The following is a 19,429-nucleotide window of genomic DNA, read 5'->3' on the forward strand; positions in this document are numbered from 1 at the left end:
TATTCCATAAGGTGAAATAGAATTACGTGTTTTTCAAGCTTGTCATGACTCTTTAATAGCCAAATATTTTCAATACAATAAGAATTTGGAGCTAATATCAAAAGATTTTTAGTAGTCTCAAATATAAAAGTCAATTAAAGACTCTCTACAAGAATGTTATATTTATTCAAGATCAAAAACTCCTTGGCATTAACCTTATAGACTTCTTCAACCATTACCCCTTTGTGAACAACCATAGTCTTTTGTTTCTATGGATTTTATTATAAATCTTTAAGCCTCAAGTTTGTATGATTTTATATTTATAATAATATATTATTTGAACAAAATGTCATATTTTTTACCATATACAAAATCTATTATATGTAAAGAAACAACAAAGTTGTTTTTTTGACAACATCTATAGCTATCATAGATTATCTACAGATATTATATTAGATAGGGAGATTCAATTTTTATGAAGATTTTGAACAACCATTTTTAAGATTCTAAAAGTAGATATAAAGCTATCCTTCACTTTTTATCTACAAACTAATAGGCAAATAAAATGGGTGAATGAAGTTCTAGAGCAATATTTGAAGTACACCATTAATTATCATCAAGATGATTGAATAATTTTTTTGCCATTGGTAAAATTTGTATACAATAATTTGGTATATTCTTTTATTTAACAAACACCTTTCTTTGCCTATTATGATTATCACCAACTATTTGATACTTTTGACTTTTCAAAAGATAATAATTTGATAAATTATTTATTAGAGTTACATATAATAATAAAAGCATAGTTAAAAGAAGCTCATAATGACAAAAGATCAATACAGATGCCTATTATAAGAAACAACCATAATTTAATGTGGATAAAAAAATATAATTATTTTGTCACAATATCAAGACTACATATTCTTGTGACAAGTTGGACTATTGCAGACTTGAACTTTTTCTTATTTGTGAACTAGTCAATCTTACTGCTTATTGATTATATCTACTAGAGTCTATAAAGTTCCATCTTGTATTCTATAAGTCTTTTTTTGAATCATATAAGACAACGAATATTTCAAAAAGAAGAAAAATGTCATTTCTTCCTACAGAAGTGGATAATGATCAAGAATTCAAGGTGGAGGAAGTCTTAGATTTAAGGCGGTGCCAAAATAGATTGAAATATTTAGTGAAGATATGATATTAATAAATATACATAAGATCAAGCAAAAATTCTTACAAATGTAACAAAGAAGATTGAGTTTTTTTATTGATGACAAAAAATAGAAAAACTTTGTCATAAAGGAAATAAGATACAAAGAGAATAGTATTCTATCTTCTTCTTTTGTTTGTAGCTTATGCATATTTATGGTATTAAGAAAATAAAGAATCAACAACCAAAAAATTAAATTCAAGAGCTATCATTTGTTGAGTTATTAGACAAGACATTATGATTTTTATAACTTTCATGATAATATAATTAAGAAAAAGATCTTTAAGAACATGTTTTTTTTCAAATAAATGATGAAATATAACATGTTTGGTATCATATCCATAAAAGAAATTTTCAATATTTGGTGATTTTATTTGAGATAGGAATGATTCTTGATAATATTCTAAATATTTTATTTGAAAAGAGTTATGAAGGCTTCAACAAGAATCAAATAACAAGATGAACTTTTTGCCTCAGTATGAGACACTATTGATGGCTAAAAAGACCTATCAATCATCTTCAAAAAGAACAAAGATCAAGATATGTAATTAACACAATTTGCTACATCTTGAATTTTTTAACGTATGATGACTACTACTTATAGAACTCATTTCTTGAAGAATAGAGTAATATCATGGACATATATATTTACTCCAATAATTATCTATATGATTAAATAGAAGTAAGTAAAAGTAGATTAATTTCATGATATCTTCTAGAGAAGCTTTCTAGAAATTTCATAGATATTACTTTGACTTTACACATGTTTATAGTTAATTGATAGGCTAAAAATTTGGTCAACAAGTTAGCCATGTGATACACGTATTAATACCTTATAAAACAAGCTAATTATATGGCATATATATGGACAACTTTTCTTACAAGTTAAATCATATGTCTAATAAAGTCAAAATGTATTAATAGTCTTATAGAATATAACCATATAACTCTTAATTAGAGAGTATATATGGAAGCAAGAATGAAGCCTTCTTTATTCTTGTCATTACCTTTTTAGTCTTTAGTCTTATTTGAAGACTTTTTAGTCTTCTTATCTTGGACAATAGCCATTCTAGTTTAATATGTTACCATCTTTGAGTGATTTTTTAATCTTTTTGAATGGTACAAGACTATATTGAGATTTTCTTTCTTTGAAATTCATGTCCTTGATAATGACATACAAATCTAAGATATAGATGTCTATCTATATATATCATATTCAAGATAAAAAAAAATATAAGAATAAATTAATATTAGTATTATAAAAATATTTTAGATTTTTAAAAAAATTAAAATTTATTTAGAAATATTTCAAGTAATATTTTAAGACTTTGGAGGAAGTCATTTTTATCACTTTACAAGGCTATGTCACAGACATATGCATGAAAGTCAATAATTACATGTATAAATAGGTAGAAATAAATAAAAGTAGGTAAAAGTAAGTTAATTCTATAGTATTTGGTATGGAAGCTTTTTAGAAGCTTCATAGATATTGCTTTGACTTTATAGGTATCTTTAATTGACTTTTTGGGATTTAAAACGTAGTCAATAAGTTGGCCATGTGTCACACATGTTGTTAGCTTGAAGATCAAGCTAACTATGTGGCCCACACGTAGAAAAACTTGCCTTGTAAGTCAAGGCATGTGTCTTACAAAGTCAACACATATTGGAGGTCTTATAGAACGTCATCACGTTGCCCCTAGTTAAATAGTATATATAGAGACAAGAGTGAAGCCTTCTCCACTCTTGTCAACTCCTTTCTTGCTTCTAGTCTAGTTTCAAGGGTCTGTAGTTTTCTTGACTTTTGGCAATAGTCATTCCAATTTCTTGCTTTATATATATATATATATAAAGTTATTTCTATTTTATTATCTTTTTATGAGAGAAGTCTCACTTGTTTATTTGTCTTAATCATGTTCTTGTCCTTGATATGCTATTGTTGAATAAATTGAGGAAGATTTGAAAGTCTTATATAAATCTTAAATTTAATGAATATTTTTGGATATTTTGGTGAAGTAAAAAAGACAAAGAAAGTAATTTTATTTGTAGAAAATAAGAAAAAAAACAACTAATATACTACTTGTAAGAAGAAAGATACATACTTATCAAATAAGTTGTAGCACCTTAGATATAGGTAGGAGGATAAGAATAAGGCCTTATAAAATTTGTAAGACACTCGTAGACATTGCTTGTAAGCTTTAGTGAGGCTTGGATCTTTGATATCTTAAGCAGTTATCCATGAAGTAAAAAAATATTTATTTGATTTTATTTATATTTTATCTTTTATTTTTATATTATTATAATTTACTTATAATAATTTTTATTTTAAAATATTTTTATATCATTAAAAAGATTAAAAAATTATCTATTTTAAAAATTATTATTTATTATTTATTTTTTACTTTTTATTGAATAAAAATCTAATGAATAATTTAAAACCAATTTTGTTGTATATAATTCTTTGTTTGCAATTCTTTCACTAGTTTTGAATTATTCCTACTTGTTTCTTCTTAGTTGCATCTGTTAATTCATAGCACCAATCACAAATAACTCTTAATTGAAGCCATCTTGTAATCTGAATTAAAAGGTGAATTTTACTTTTATACCAATATATATATATATATTTAAGAAATGTCTACTTAAAGATTTAATCCAATTTGCATTGAGTAAGAATATAATGTGTCTCTAGTAAGAAATAACTTGTCTTCTTTGTTAAGATTTGATATTAAATAGAATTTTGATCCAACATCATCAATGTCTTCAACCATATCATCTTCTCTTTCATATCTTGCTCGAGCTAGCGTGTCTGCTATTAAATTGTCTATTCTAACTACATATTTAAATTCTAGATTTAATGAGTTAATATAAGCAATCCATCTTAATATTGCAATATCCGGCATTGAATAATTAGTAATCATTCCAAGCAATGGCAAGCAATATGTTTTAATTACTATAGCTACACCAATCAAATAATCCCTTTTAGCTTTCATAGCTGAAACAACTCCCAAAAGTTCTCTTTTGACTTGCAAATATATACGTTGACAAATATTTAAAACTTTAGCTCCAAATCAAACTGCAAATCTTTTTCCACTTGAATCATCTTGACCCACAATCCATCTAATAGTAATAAGAGTAGTATCCATAGTAAGCATTACTTGTCTATTACAGTCATAATCAATTCTTCTTAAAATTGGAGGTGTCATCAATAACACCTTTAGCTTCTACATTGCTTCAATATGCTTTCTTTCCCATTTAAATTGATGATTCTTACGTAATAATTCATACAATGGATCCGCTACATGAGCATAATGAGGAATCCATATACAATAAAATATATAAGCTCCTAAAAACCTGCGTACTTTTGTTGAAGAATCACATGAATCCTTCATCCTTCCAATTACATCAACTTTACTTGGATCTGACTTTCTCTCACAAAATCCACACAAATATCCAACAATAAGAACTTCTTGTACTCCGAATGTAGATTTTGCTCTTGAAAGTATAAGATGAACCTCTTCAAGTAGAGTTAAAATCTTTTCACAATCTTGTATATGATCAATAACATATTTGCGACACCCTCTTTCATCTAAAGTTTTATCTTTTTCTCCTTCTTTACCTCCTTTGATAGGAACATCATCTAAAAAAGACATGGTTTTTTTAGGAATGAAGTCTCTTAATACCTTGTTCATCCCATTCATCATATGTGCAACTGAGTTAATAGCACCTTGTGGGAGAGTACACATTTTAAATAATCCAAGTGATGTTCTCATTGTTATTAGATCTCTACTCTCATGCATAAGTTGAAATTGATCATAACCCGAATATAAATCACTTATTGAATAAATTGACCTTCTTACAAACGCTTCTGTAAACTCATCTACTAAAAGTCCTATACTTGTATTTCATATAGTTACTGCATTCATTAGCTGCATATCTTGAATAAAATGAAACGATCTATTTTTTATTGGCACGGTGTCAAGGTAGAGAGAGTTTGCCTCAAGAAAACGCTGGACTTTTGGCTGTCACTAATTATTAAATCAAGCTTGAAAATAAGAGAAGCCCTAAGTTTATATATAATTTTTCTCTTTTTGAGTAATTACACCAAATACACAATCCTCAAGTAATCCACAACTTCCAAAATATGATAAAATCTTCTAAATCCTTGTTTATTCTTATATGGAGATTTTCCCAAACTTCAACACCTCATATCTCTTAATCCGACCGTCCAAACAAACTCAAATTTTATATGAGGTACTGATGTATTTTTATTAACTTCTACAACAATTTTCAACCGCAAATTCATTACAAATCTTGAGATATCTTGAAATCCATAACAGCCGCTTCAAACCCTTGTCTTTATACATCCACGTGCAATTTTCTTCATATATCACACAATATAAGCTAAAATTCCACGAAATTTGTATGTATAGCTTTTTAACACAAAATTTTACATTCTCCAAAAAATTTGAGCCAAAAATTCGTCCAAAAACTCAAGTTATGGCTCCAACCATTACTACAAATAAACCCGCTTACTTACTGCTTTTGATTTGGAAGCGTCGCCTTCAACTCCTTACAACTCCTTCATATGAACTCCAAAAGCAATAATTCTTTCGTGAAAGATGTAGGCCTTGAAATCGCTGTTCCAGTCGCACCTTCCGATCTTCGAAAGCTATTGTAAAACTCTTCGTACTCTCAAAAGAGTAACAGTATGTCTTAAATAAACACCTTAAGTTCAAACGGTCATAACTTTTTCACCCTAACTCCAAATCCTCTAATTTTTGTATACAAATTGTTTTCCAAATCCTAAATTTTACAATACTAGCTTCTAATCTCCGAATGCCCTCGAAAGAGGATCCCTAGTCCCTAATAAGGCTTCGGGCAGCCTCCTTGAAGCCTATTGGGCATGGTATTCGACCAATAGGGATGAAGTTCTCCATTCCTTGCCTTCATCCGACCATGCCTTGCTTTCATCCTTTTCAATTAGCCTCCTACTAATTTAGATTTTCATCCTTAGGTTTCTACCTTCTCCCAAGGCTTCATACTAAATATTTAGGTCCTATATTAATATAACTATATATATATATATATATATATATTTTAATGTCAAAATCAAAAGAAATAAAGAAACAAAGTAAAGTTTCTTATACCAACTCCTTTTAATTTAATCTACTAGCCACTCTAACACACATCTAGATTTATCAACATATAATGTGTTTTAGCTAATTTTTACATACTGTAAGCATTTATAGTACGACAACGGTAAACCAAGAACTTAAATATGGAGCAAAAGAAGGCTCCAAAATTTTCATTCAGAGCTTTTCTTTCTATAATTCCATCTATTTAGGCAAATGTGTACTCGGCATGGTAGTTGGCCTTAAGTTCCAAGGCATATGAGGTACTGTAAAGATAACCATAGGAGCAACAACATTAGAATCTACACATCTTATTTCACGAAATCCAAAGGCAAATGATTTACCTCATTTTGCAAGCATTATTTTAAAATATTCAATTTTTGTTGGAAATAAAGAACCATCACATCCAATCTTCAATTCTTCAAAAGTCTCCTTTATAAATTGATGTCCAATCTTCTTTGGATCTCTTAAACTCTCTTCATTTGATGCTTCTTCTATTTGTTTCTTAGAATCTTCTAGTAAAAGTTTGGCAATACGTTTTACCTTTTTATCTACTATTTCATATTTTGTCTCTACATTAGCTTCTGGTGCTTGAATAGATTCAAGTATAGGTTAAACCTCCCTCGAATGAATTTTGACAATTTTATCATTATCTCCTAATTCAATAGATGCAATTAATTCCAAAGAGTCCTCTAATCCATTTTCTTCATAAACACCTAAAATCCTCTCATTATCTTCTAATGTGTTAACTTGCATAATTTTCTTTCAGTACTATAAAATTTTTTCTTTCTTTTTTTTTAAAATCATCAACTTTCTTATACATAATATTTCCATTTTCAAAAATACCAATAAATCTCGCATTAAAGGCACCTTCAACTTGCGAGAGTACCTCCTCTTTTGTACCTCCATAATCCTGCTATATAGTGGTATGTCCTCAAAATCCTTAAATCCTTCAACAACCTTTAGCAATGGTTTCTCCCTCAACCTATCTCGATTCCGTTCATGATTAGGAGGTACTGTTAGAAACTGTACAACTTTGTTTCTATCTTCACTACATATCCTTGTATAAGCAAAACCATCGTCTAGTACTTTTGTTTCTATCCATATTGCCATAATATAAGGTTGTCCTAAAATCAATGGATAAGACATTGTATCTTGAACAAAGAAATGTTGTTCTGTCGTAATATCTCCAATCCAAATTTTGACATTTGGACAAGCTCCATATAATTCGCCTTGAGTGTTATTAGTTGCTCGTATTGCCCATCCATGTTCTATATCAATTGGCCATTTCTGCTTCTTATGAAGATCCTTAGACATAAGATTTATTTCAAAATCATGGTCAACTAAAGCAACAATTGGTTCTTCTATATCTCTTACTTTTACCAATACTTTAGTAGTTGCCCTTCGCCCAATGTTTTGGAGTATAATGGCTTGAAGCTTCCATTTCCTTATCACTCTAATCTTCGAAGCATACTCATTGATTATATCCATTCTTTTCATTTTTTGATTGCTTGTAACCATTATCAATCCCTTCTTCATCTTTATATTATATTACATCTATAGCATGACTCATTCGAGCTTTACCCATTAATTACCTCTTTCACTTAATGCTGTCAATGATAACATCATAAAACTCCTTTTTTGTAATTCCCAAAATTTCTTTCAATGTGAATTCCACCTTAGCATTTAATGTACATTCTTCCAACACCTCTTCTAAATTTGTTGCCACTTCAATATCAGAAAGTAGCTTATAAGCAATTGATTTATTCTTATCTTTTGTCTCTTTTGTTTTTTCTTCCAATGAAGCTGAAGTATCTTTTATAAGCAATTCTTATGAAGCTACCTCGGGAGCCTTATCTCTTCGAGTTGCCTCTTAGAAGAATTTCCTTCTCTTGTATCATCAAAAGTTCCTCGTCTCTTTTCTTCCATCAAAGCTTCATGTTGGCTCTTAGTAATATATGCAAGAATTGAAAGAGACTCAATAGGATCTTTCCAACCTGTTGCACCTTGTATTGTAGTTACAATCCTCAATAATGCTTCCCGAGGCATTTTTCCTTTTTGTATTATGGAAATGGCAAAAGCCTAAAATTCACTAGTTTCTATACTTCCACCAAAGTCATCATCTACTCTAGCACCATAACTTACACTCTCTCGTGTTACTATTTCATGTTCTATTAAATAATCTTGAATCAATGCTCTCATACCTCTTTTGCTAAAATTGGTTTGAAAGAGATTCTCTATATTCTTTAATATAATCTTTCCATCTTTTTAATAAAAAACTCTTTGCTGTACCTTATTATTAAATTTATTGCAATCCTTCCCAATATATGAAGCGTCATCACACCAAATACATCTTTGTACATACCCTTGTTTTGAAAAATTCTTCAAATTATTTGTAGAAGTATTCTCTTCAAGTCTTGTCCATTTGATTTAAAGATCTCGCATTCCACATATAATTTCTTCAATCCCCATCTCTCTTTTCTTAGATAAAAATGTTAAAGGTTAAATAGTAGGCATTGTCGGTCATATCGTATGTACTAGAATTTTAGGTGCTTGTATTGCTTTTGGAATATTATTCCTATTTTTCCTCTTTTCTCTTTTTGTAAGCAAACCCATCGCATTTTCAATATTTTTCTATTTTGTTGTTATCCCTCATCTTCTTCTTTGTCTTCAAGAAGCAATTCCAATTTCTTTTGTAATTCTCCATCAGCAACTTGAAGAAATAATTCAACCTTGTTCGGCTCTAATGTCAATTTTTCTACCTTTGATAATTGAGAATACTGCCTCTCAAATTCCTTTAGTAGCTTTGTTGCTTATAAATTCTTATTAAGCCGCTCAATCCATTCTAGAAATAATTTCTTAGTAACATGATCAGTGTCCTCTAAGAAATATTCGTCTTTTAATGCATGTGAAAAAAAATTCCATAAATTTTCATAATGCTCCATAATTGATGTAATATGCTCTCTTATTTCCGGTATTGTAGCAAGTCCAAATAATTCAACCATCTTCTTCTCTGAAATCTGATTTAATTCCATTTTCCAAATATAACAACTTAAATACCTTGAAATATCCCTTCTATCAAATTAATCAATTTTATTGACCATTGCTTGCAATGCTTTGGTTGCCAAAGCTTCTTTGCGATTATTGCTTTGTTGTTGCTGCATAGATAATGATAAGGCTTGAAACATACTAGCAATGGATGGATCCATGTACATACCTTGTCTTTTAGAAGAAACTCCACCAGAAGCTCTACTTGAAGCTCCTTCCAAAGATCCTTCAAAATTTTTATTCTCCTTCTCTATAAAATGAAATTGAAATAAATGAATTCCAATACCTCTTACCTGAAGTTTTCACGTCGGGTTCACCACTTATATTATATTATGTACTATCCTGCTTAAGAACGTATTGAGTGTTTGGTTGTAGAAGTTAAAACAATGTTTTGCAAGTATCAAAGTAGTCTTATGGATTTGAACCATCTAAATACAAATTATTTCGGATTTCAATGTAAAAGCTTAATCCCAATACAAAATACTTAAAAATACTATTTTTAATAAATTTATACTATTATAAGTACAAATTCTTTTTTTACTTTGTTAGTTTTATTTTAATATATTTTTATTAGTATTATTCTTTTTTTTAATTTCTAATTTTTTAATTTTTAAATTTTAAATCTTAATCTTAAACAATTAGCTTTGAGAAGCTATAATTTTCAATTTGACTGTCCGATTGTTGTAAAACTTCTACCACTAGTATCTTTGCAAGCCTTCTAAATGCTCAAAAAGTTTCAATCCAATGCAACTTACAAATTGCAAGAAAACGTCGTAAATCCACACTGATGTCCCTTGACCGACGCTTAGAAAGTTGATGATGAACTTTGAATTACAAATTCTCCTTCTCCAACTATTAATTCTCATTTAAACTTTGTATGTAGCTCCACCTTTAAGACCTCGACTTACTATGCCAAAATTCACCTTATTCCAATTGATAGATCTCTAAATATTACAGAAATCCTTTGGAAGGAGCTTGAAGCTCACTCTCCGATCCCAAATCCCGATCTTCAAATGCTCCCCTACTTTGTCCTAAGCGGCCGTTGTAGTGGCTAGAGGTCTGGTTTTGATCCCGACCCACAAATGGTCATCTCACGGATATCAATCTTACTTATCCTAGAGGTTTTTCAGCACTTTCCTATCCTCAACTTCACCTTATTATCTACCATATCATTTTTTTACTTTATTTATCTAGTTTTTACTAATTTATGGCCTTTCTTAAGTGGTAAAATAGTTTCTACAATCTAGAAAGAAAATTTAATGACAAGTTTTATCTACTAGCTATTAAGACAAGAAAATACTCTAAAGCTTTTATAAAGCGTTCTTAAATTATCTTGAGCTCTTATCAACAAAGATGACTAAATATTAATAAAATATTTTTTATTTATATTTTCACCATATAATCATATTACAACACAACACTAGTTATTTTAGGATTATCATGGCTAAAAAAATATAATCCTCAAATAGATTGGATTTCTTGTAACCTTAACTTTTCTGATAGTATAATCTAAGATCGCATTAGCAAAGTAGAAGTATGTAAGTCGAGTACATCCAAACCTTTACTAATAGATGCAAAAGCTTTCATGCATACTGCAAACAAAAGACCATCTTTTGCTATATATGCTACACTAATTTCTATTGGTTAAATAAGGTTGAGTGATATTCCTAAGCAATATCAAGAATTTTAAGATATTTTTGAAAAAAAAAATGCAGATATTTTTCTCGAGCATTGACCTTACGATTGTTCAATTGATCTGCAAGAAAGAGTTCAACCACCATTTGGACCAATCTTTAGCTTATCGCAAAATGAGTTGTACGCATTAAAAGAGTATATTGATGAGAATTTGACAAAGAACTTTATAATCCATTCTAAATCACCAAGTAGGGCTCCTATCGTATTTGTGAAGAAGAAAGATGGATCTCTATGAATGTGTGTGGATTATCGAGGACTCAACAAGATTACCATCAAAAATAGGTATCCTTTGCCTTTGATTTCAGGACTTCTTGACAAACTCAATCAAGTAAAGATCTATATCATAATAGATCTATGAGGAGTATACAACTTAATTTGTATCAAAGAAGGAGATAAATGGAAGACTGCTTTTTGAACTGGGTATGGACATTTTGAATATAATGTCATGCCTTTTGGACTCACGAATGTACTAGCCACTTTTTAACATCTTATGAATGATGTTTTTTGTGAATTTTTAGATGATTTTTTTGTTTGCTATTTATTGAAGAAAAGAAATCTAAAAGCTACAAACACTTAGCATCAACAAAGATTGTAATCTAAGAGAAGTATGGAAAAAGATGATTCTTACTTCCAACACTCTTTATTTATAGGTGGTGTCATGGACATACTCATGTAAGCTAGTAATTACATATATAAATAAGTAGAAGTAAGTAAAAATAGATAAAAGTAAATTAATTCTATAGTATTTGATATGGAAGCTTCCTAAAAGCTTCATAGATGCTGCTTTGACTTTATAGGTGTCTTTAATTGACTTTTTAGATTAGAAACGTGATTAACAAGTTGGCCATGTACCACACATGTTGTTAGCTTGAAGACCAAGCTAACAATGTAGCCCACACGTAGAAAAACTTGTCTTGTAAGTCAAGGCATCTGTCCTATAAAGTCAACACTTATTAGAGGTCCTATAGAACAATGCCACATAGTTTCTAATTAGATAGTATATATAGAGACAAGAATGAAGCCTTCTTCACTCTTGTCAACTCCTTTCTTGCTTCCAATCTAGTTTCAAGGGTGTCTAATTTTCTTGTCTTTTGGCAATAGCCATTCCTATTTTTCTTTCAATATACATACTTGTTTCTTTATATTTTATTACCTTTCTTTGAATGAAGGCTCACTTGTCTGAATTACTTTTTCATCGAGTTCTTGTCTTTAACAGGTGGTGGTTTGCTCACCAAAGAGATAACTTCCATCCTTTTAATATTACATCTATTTCTACCTCATCTAATAAACCCTTGATGCCACCTCAATAACTTATTTTAACTCTTTGCTGTCTTTTTACTATTAGCAACATATTATGTTTAATCTCTATGTGGTTGTAACTAAGCAAGTACTTGCCGATCTTCAACACTCCCACTTTACTAATATTCAAAAGGCTTTTAATTCTAATCTCTGAATCAAGTCATGATGGCTATCTTTCACTAATACCTTTGTAAGCATATCAGCAAGCATGTCATTTGTAGTATAATACTTCATACCTATTATTCCATCTTCAATCTTCTCTTGTATGAAATGATGTTGAACATCAATATGCTTGGTCTTTGAATGGTATTTTGGATTCTTAGCAAATGCAAGACATCCTTAATTGTCACACATAATTAAAGTTGCTTCTAATTACACTCAATGAATATCTTTTAAGAGTTGCCTTATCCAACACGCCTCCATTGCACAATGACTTGCTGCCATGTTACTCTATCTCCATTGTTGATCTTGTAATGGTAGGTTATGTCTTGTAATTCCATGAAATGGCTCCTACTTCAATGAAGAAGACAAATTCCATTGTGGATCTTCTATCATTTGTATCTCCAATCCAATCTACATCACAATAATCTTGTAAATCAATGTTCTTACCACCAAGGCACAATTTGAAGTCCTTTGTACTTTTTAAGTACCTCAATATCTTCTTTAACATTGTCCAATACATTCATCTAGCCTTAGACATGTGTTGGCTTACAACACTCACCACATATGCAAGATCCACTCTTCTGACCACCATTGCATCGTTTCAACACTTCTTCAATGTACTTGATTTGCTTCATTGTAATGGACTTGTTACCATGATCTCTTATAAATTCCACTTTCAAGCAATAGTGCAACTCTTCCAAATCACTCATCTCATATTCTTTCTTTAATTTGGCCTTCATCCAATCCATCTTTTTCATATTATTAGCTAAGATGATCAAATCATCAACATAAAAGATTACAATCAACAAGAACTCTCTAGATTGTATCACATACGATGAATGATCAGCTTCACTCCTCACAAATCCTTGATTGACAAAGAAGGTGTCAATTTGTTGGTACCATGCCCTTGGTGATTGTTCCAATCCATATAAGGATTTCTTCAATTTGCACACAAGATATTCTTTGCCTTGTTGTACAAATCCTTGAGGTTGGTCCATGTAGATGTCTTCTTGCAATTCTCCATTCAAAAAGGCCGTCTTCACATCCATTTGGTGTATTTTCAAATCCACTGTTGCTCCAATTGCTACAATGGTCTTGAGGAAAGATGTGATCTTTCCACCATTTACCATATTGCCTTCTTTTTCTCAAAAGATATCTCCTTTCACTTGTAGAAGAACATTCACCTTCTTGCACTCCTTGTTCTTTTCCAATTCTTAAACCTTTTTATTTTTCACTCAATGGTTGGTACTCTTCATTATTATCATCATCTCAATCTTTCAACATCTTCAACATCTTTCATTTCTTTCATCTTCATTTTTTTCTTGTAATTGTAGGAGCCTTCATCTTTTCAACCTTCTTTGGCTTTTCATCTTGATTATCTTCATTGTCTTCATCTTCTTGTTTCTTTGCTTTTGCATCAAATTTGGACATCATACAATTTGGTGTTTTTGTATATGCAATGCAACCATAGGTCTTGATATGAAAAATGCAAGGTTGTCTCCTACTCCAAGCTTCTTGTAGTGTCTTTGATGCAAGAGCACTTGTTAGACACCTATTTCTTGTATATACTGCATTCACCATAGCTTCTGTCTAAAACTCATAGCCAAGGTTTTGAGCATGAAGCATGCTCCTTGCCATCTCTACAATGGTTCGATCTATCCTTTCAACAACACTGTTTTGTTGTAGAGTGTATGGAGTTGTGGTTTGTCTAGAAATTCTTTCATTCTTAAAATAAATATCAAATTTTATAGACATGTACTCACCTCTATTGTCTGTACGCAGCACCTTGATCTTGTATTCACTTTGTTTCTCAACAAGTGCTTTAAACTCCTTAAACCTCCAAAAGTATTCACTCTTGGCTTTAAGAATGTAGATCCAAATCTTTCTTGAATAATCATCAATAAAAGTAAGAAAATACCTTGATCCTCTAATACTTGTGTTCTTCATATGTCCACATACATCTAAATGAACAATTTCCAGCAACTTGATAGCACGTGTTCCTACACTCTTTGGAAATGAGGTCCTTTGTTGTTTGTCTTGTATGTATCCTTGACATGCAAGTTGTTTGGTAATATGGCTTGTATTGCCAAGATCTAAGTCACTTACCATGGTCTTGAGCTCTCTCATATTCTTTACATTCAATTAGCTAAGACAACAATGCTATATATTCAACTTGTCTTGGTTTGACGTAAACTCAGCAAATGCGGCTACTTCTACTCCATTCACCTTCTTACAAATGAGGTAGTACAAATTTCCTTCTTTCAAGGCTTTGAAGACCTTATCTCCACTCAATGTTCTTATAAAACATCTATTCATGTTAAATTAAACTTTAAAACCTTCTATTACAAGTTTACTCACCAAAAGTAGGTTTTGCTTCATCTTAAGCACTAGAAAGACGTTTTTGAGTCTGATCCTATTGGTTTATCCATTCACAACCACCTCCACCATAATAGAGCCAATTTCAATGGCTTCACATATACCACTATCTACCAACACCACGTTTGATGTTAGAATAGCCTTATAAGTGTCAAATGAACACTTATAAGGTGTCATATGCTTGAAACAACCTGAATCCACAATCCATCTTGACATGGCAGCCATAGAGGTTCCATTTATTGCCGTGAATGCATAATCTTGTCTTCCAAACTCATCTTACACACTATTTACATTGTTCTTCTTCATGTTTTTGTCTTTGTAGCAATTTTGAGCAAAATGGCCTACTTTGCCACAAATGAAGCAAGATTTGACATTACCTTGTTGATTTGAATAGTTGCCTTTGACTTGACGTGAGTAGAGTACTGAATCTTCACTTTGAGGCTCCTTTTCTTTCTTCTTGGTTACTTCATGGGTAAATCTTGTCGTCACATAATCCATTGTAAGCTCTTCTAGCTTGATGGACTTCAATGCCACAATAAGTTAGTTATAGGATTCAAGAAGGCTCATTAGCAAGGTCATGATAATATCACTTTCTTTTAAAGGCTTGTCAATAATTACTAGTTGGTTTGCAAGAGCCTTCACCCTATTGACATGAGCCATGGGGTCTTCACCTTCTTCCATCTTGCAAGTGAAGAACTTCCTCCTTCTATAAATGATGTTGGATAAGTTTTTGCTCTCATAGATGTTGTAAAGAGACTTCCATGCTTCTGTTGGTCTTTTATAAGAAATAATGTGGGAGAAGTTGGCTTCATCCACATTAATTGCAATCAATCCAAAAGCCTTCTTTTCATGACGTTTGAACTCCTTCTTCACCTTCATATCAGCATCTTTGCTTGGAGCCTCTTCACTTTCATCTACAATATCCCAAAGATCCAAAGATATCAACAAAAGTTCCATTTTTACCTTCCAATGGTAGAAATTGTCACCTCTAAACTTCTCAATAACTCTCAATCCTTCACCTTCAATTGAAACCATGTATAAGGAAGAGTTGTATCAAAAAAGATTATAAGAAGAAGTCCTAATGCTCTCAAAAATCAGCAAGAAAGTTTTGTTGCCTTAAAATCACAGAATCCTTCTTTGTGAACAAACTAGTATTTTAACTCTCAAAAATTCTCTCAACTTCACTTCTAAAACTTGTCACAAGTCTGATTACTTATATAAGTGTCTCAAATCTGATTTTTCACTCTAATATCTTTCTTATACTCACAAGTCACCTCTATACACTATAAGAGGCCTTTTAAGCACAATCAGTAACTTTAGGATATGAAATCGTAAAGTTAGATTACCAAGGATCTATCTCAATAAAAGCACAATGCAAACTTTGTCTATGGGTGAAAAACAAGACACTCACACCAAAATGCTCTTAACCACAAGTTAGAGCAAAGCATGATCTAGATCTAGATCTAAATCTGAAAGTTAGGTTCTTCCAAAGCCTAACATCAGCAACAACAACTTCATCTACTCCTCACTTACGAAACCACTTCAAAGAACTTCAAAAAATACTCAAGCAAATGTGAGTGGGCCCATAACCTATTGAAGAAAAGAAGTCTAAAAGCTACAAAGAATTAGCATCAGCAAGGATTGTAGTCTAACAGAAGTGTGAAGAAAGATGATTCTTACTTCCAATACTCTTTCCTTATAGGTGGTGGTTTTCTCATCAACGAGGCAACTTCCATCTTTTTGATATTACATCCATTTCTATCTCATCCAACTAAACCCTTGATGCCACCAAAATAACTTACTTTAACTCTTTGCTACCTTTTTACTATTAGCAACATACTATGCTTAATCTCTATGTAGTTGTAACTAAGCAAGTATTTGCTGATCTTCAACAATATTTAGATGACATTCTAATCTACTCTAAGAACACAGAAGAACATGAGCTTCATGTTCGTTGCGTGTTACAGAAACTTAGAGATGCACGATTATATGCAAAATTGAAAAAGTGTGTATTCTACACTACTCAAGTTGACTTCTTAGGATACATCATTTCCAACAAAGGCCTTATGATGGATCCCAAGAAGGTTCAAACTATCATATATTGGAAGATTCTAAGAATGGTATGAGATGTGCAATGCTTTTTGGGCTTTGCTAATTACTATCGAATCTTCATCTAAAATTTTCTCAAGTTGCAGTTCCACTTACTTATTTGACTTGTAAAGACAAACTTTAGTAGAATGAAGAAGTAGAAACATTATTTGATGCTTTAAAAAAAGATTTTATTTTTCTACCAATCTTATATTCTGTTGACTTTTTCAAGGCATTTTTTATAGAAACAGACACGTCAGATTTTGCTGTAGGTGCCGCGTTGTCACAAATGGGAACAAATGACAAATTCCATCCAATAGCTTTCCATTGAAGGAAATTTATAGCAGCTGAGATTAATTATGAGATCCATGACAAAGAACTCTTTGCAATCGTGGATTCATTTCAAGAATGGGATTATTATCTACAAGGCACCTGAAGTCCAGTTATCGTGTATATAGACTATAAGAACTTCGAGTAGTTCATGTCAGCACGTGTCTTGAATCATCATCGAGCCCATTAGAGCATGTCCTTATCTAGATTCAATTTCAAGTTCACTTATCGGTCCAAAAAACAACAAGGTCTATCGGATGCTCTTTCTAGACATTCTTATCTTATACCAAAAGAAAGAGATGCATCTTTTGATCAACAAAGATCAATTCTCTTGAAGCCCAAGCATTTTTATCTTCGAGCTATAAAATCAACATTGATTGTTGATTCAATATTTGTGAAGCAAATTCAATCAAGCTGTCATCTGATCTTCTTTTTCAGAATATCAAAGATACTTCTTCTAAGTCCTATGATACTTCCAAGTTTGAATTCAAGAATAATCTATTATATTTCAAAATATGCCTATATATTCTAGAAGGTGAAGCCCAATTACGTGTTCTTCAAGCTCGTCATGTCTTTCTAGCAGCATGATACTTTAGGTATAATAAAACTTTGGAACTAATATCAAAGGATTTTTGGTGGCCACAAATGTAGAAGGCAGTCAAAGATTTTGTACAATCTTATGATGTTTGTTTAAGATCAAAAACTCCTTGGCATCGACCTTACGGACTTCTTTAGCTGTTACCTATTCCAAAACAACCATGGTCTTCTGTTTCTATGGATTTCATCATGGATCTTCCAATCTCAAGTTCTTATGACTCTATATTCATGATAGTAGATCGTTTTATCAAGATGGCACATTTTGTACTATATACAAAATCTATCATAGGTGACAAAACAGCTAAGCTTTTTATTAACAATATCTATTGCTATCATAGATTACCAAAGGATATTATATTAGATAGGGGGATTCAATTTGTATCAAGATTTTGAAGAACCCTAATCAAGATTCTAAAGGTGGATATAAAACTTTCTTCAGCTTTTCACCTTCAAGTTGATGGACAAACAAAATGGGTAAATCAAGTTTTGGAGCAGTATTTGAGATATACCATCAACTATCATCAAGATGATTGGACAATACTTTTATTATTAGCAAATTTTGCATATAATAATTTGGTACATTCTTTCACTCAACAAACACCTTTCTTTGCCAATTATGGTCATCATCTACGTCTTCATAGTTTTGACTTTTCAAAAGTTAATAATCATGCGGCGGAAGATTTAGCAAATCGCTTATCAGAGCTACATACAAAAATTAAGATACAATTAAATGAAGCTCAAGAATGATAAAAGACCAACATAGATGCCTATCATAAGGAACAACCACAATATAATATGGACGACAAGGTATGGTTACTTCGTCATAATATCAAGAATACTCGTCCTTGTGATAAATTAGATTATCGTAGGCTCGGACCTTTTTCTATTTGTAAACAAATCAATTTTGCTGCCTATCGATTACATCAACCGAAGTCTATGAAGATCCACCATGTATTTCACGTGTCTCTTCTGGAGCCGTATAAGACACTGAATATCTTGAAAAGAAGACAAATGCCACCTCTTTCTATAGAAGTAGATAATAACCAAGAGTTTGAGGTGAAAGAAGTCTTAGACTCAAGGTGGCACCAAAATAGGTTGAAATATCTTGTTCATTGGTGCGGATATGATATTAGTGAATGTACATAGGAGCCATCAAAGAATCTAACAAATGTAGTAAAAAAAAGTTGAAGTCTTTCATCAATGACATCCATCAAAATCAAGATAAAGAATAGCAAACCTTTGCTATAAAAGAAACAAGATCAAAGGAAAATAACATTCTACCTTCTATCTTTCATTGTAGCTTTTGTGTATTTGTAATGAGATGGAGCACCAACAACCAGTAGATTCAATTCAAGAGCTTTCATTTGTGGACTTATCAAATGAGACATTGTGATTGTCACAACCTTCAAGACGACGGAATTGACATGAAGATCTTCAAGAATGACATGTCCTTCCTTGAATAGATGGTGAGATACAACATATTTGGTATCACAACTTTAGAAGAGAATCCCGATGT

This window comes from Physcomitrium patens, chromosome 23 (genome assembly GCF_059467195.1).
Source record: "Physcomitrium patens ecotype Gransden chromosome 23, ASM5946719v1, whole genome shotgun sequence".
In the NCBI taxonomy this organism is placed as follows: Eukaryota; Viridiplantae; Streptophyta; class Bryopsida; order Funariales; family Funariaceae; genus Physcomitrium; species Physcomitrium patens.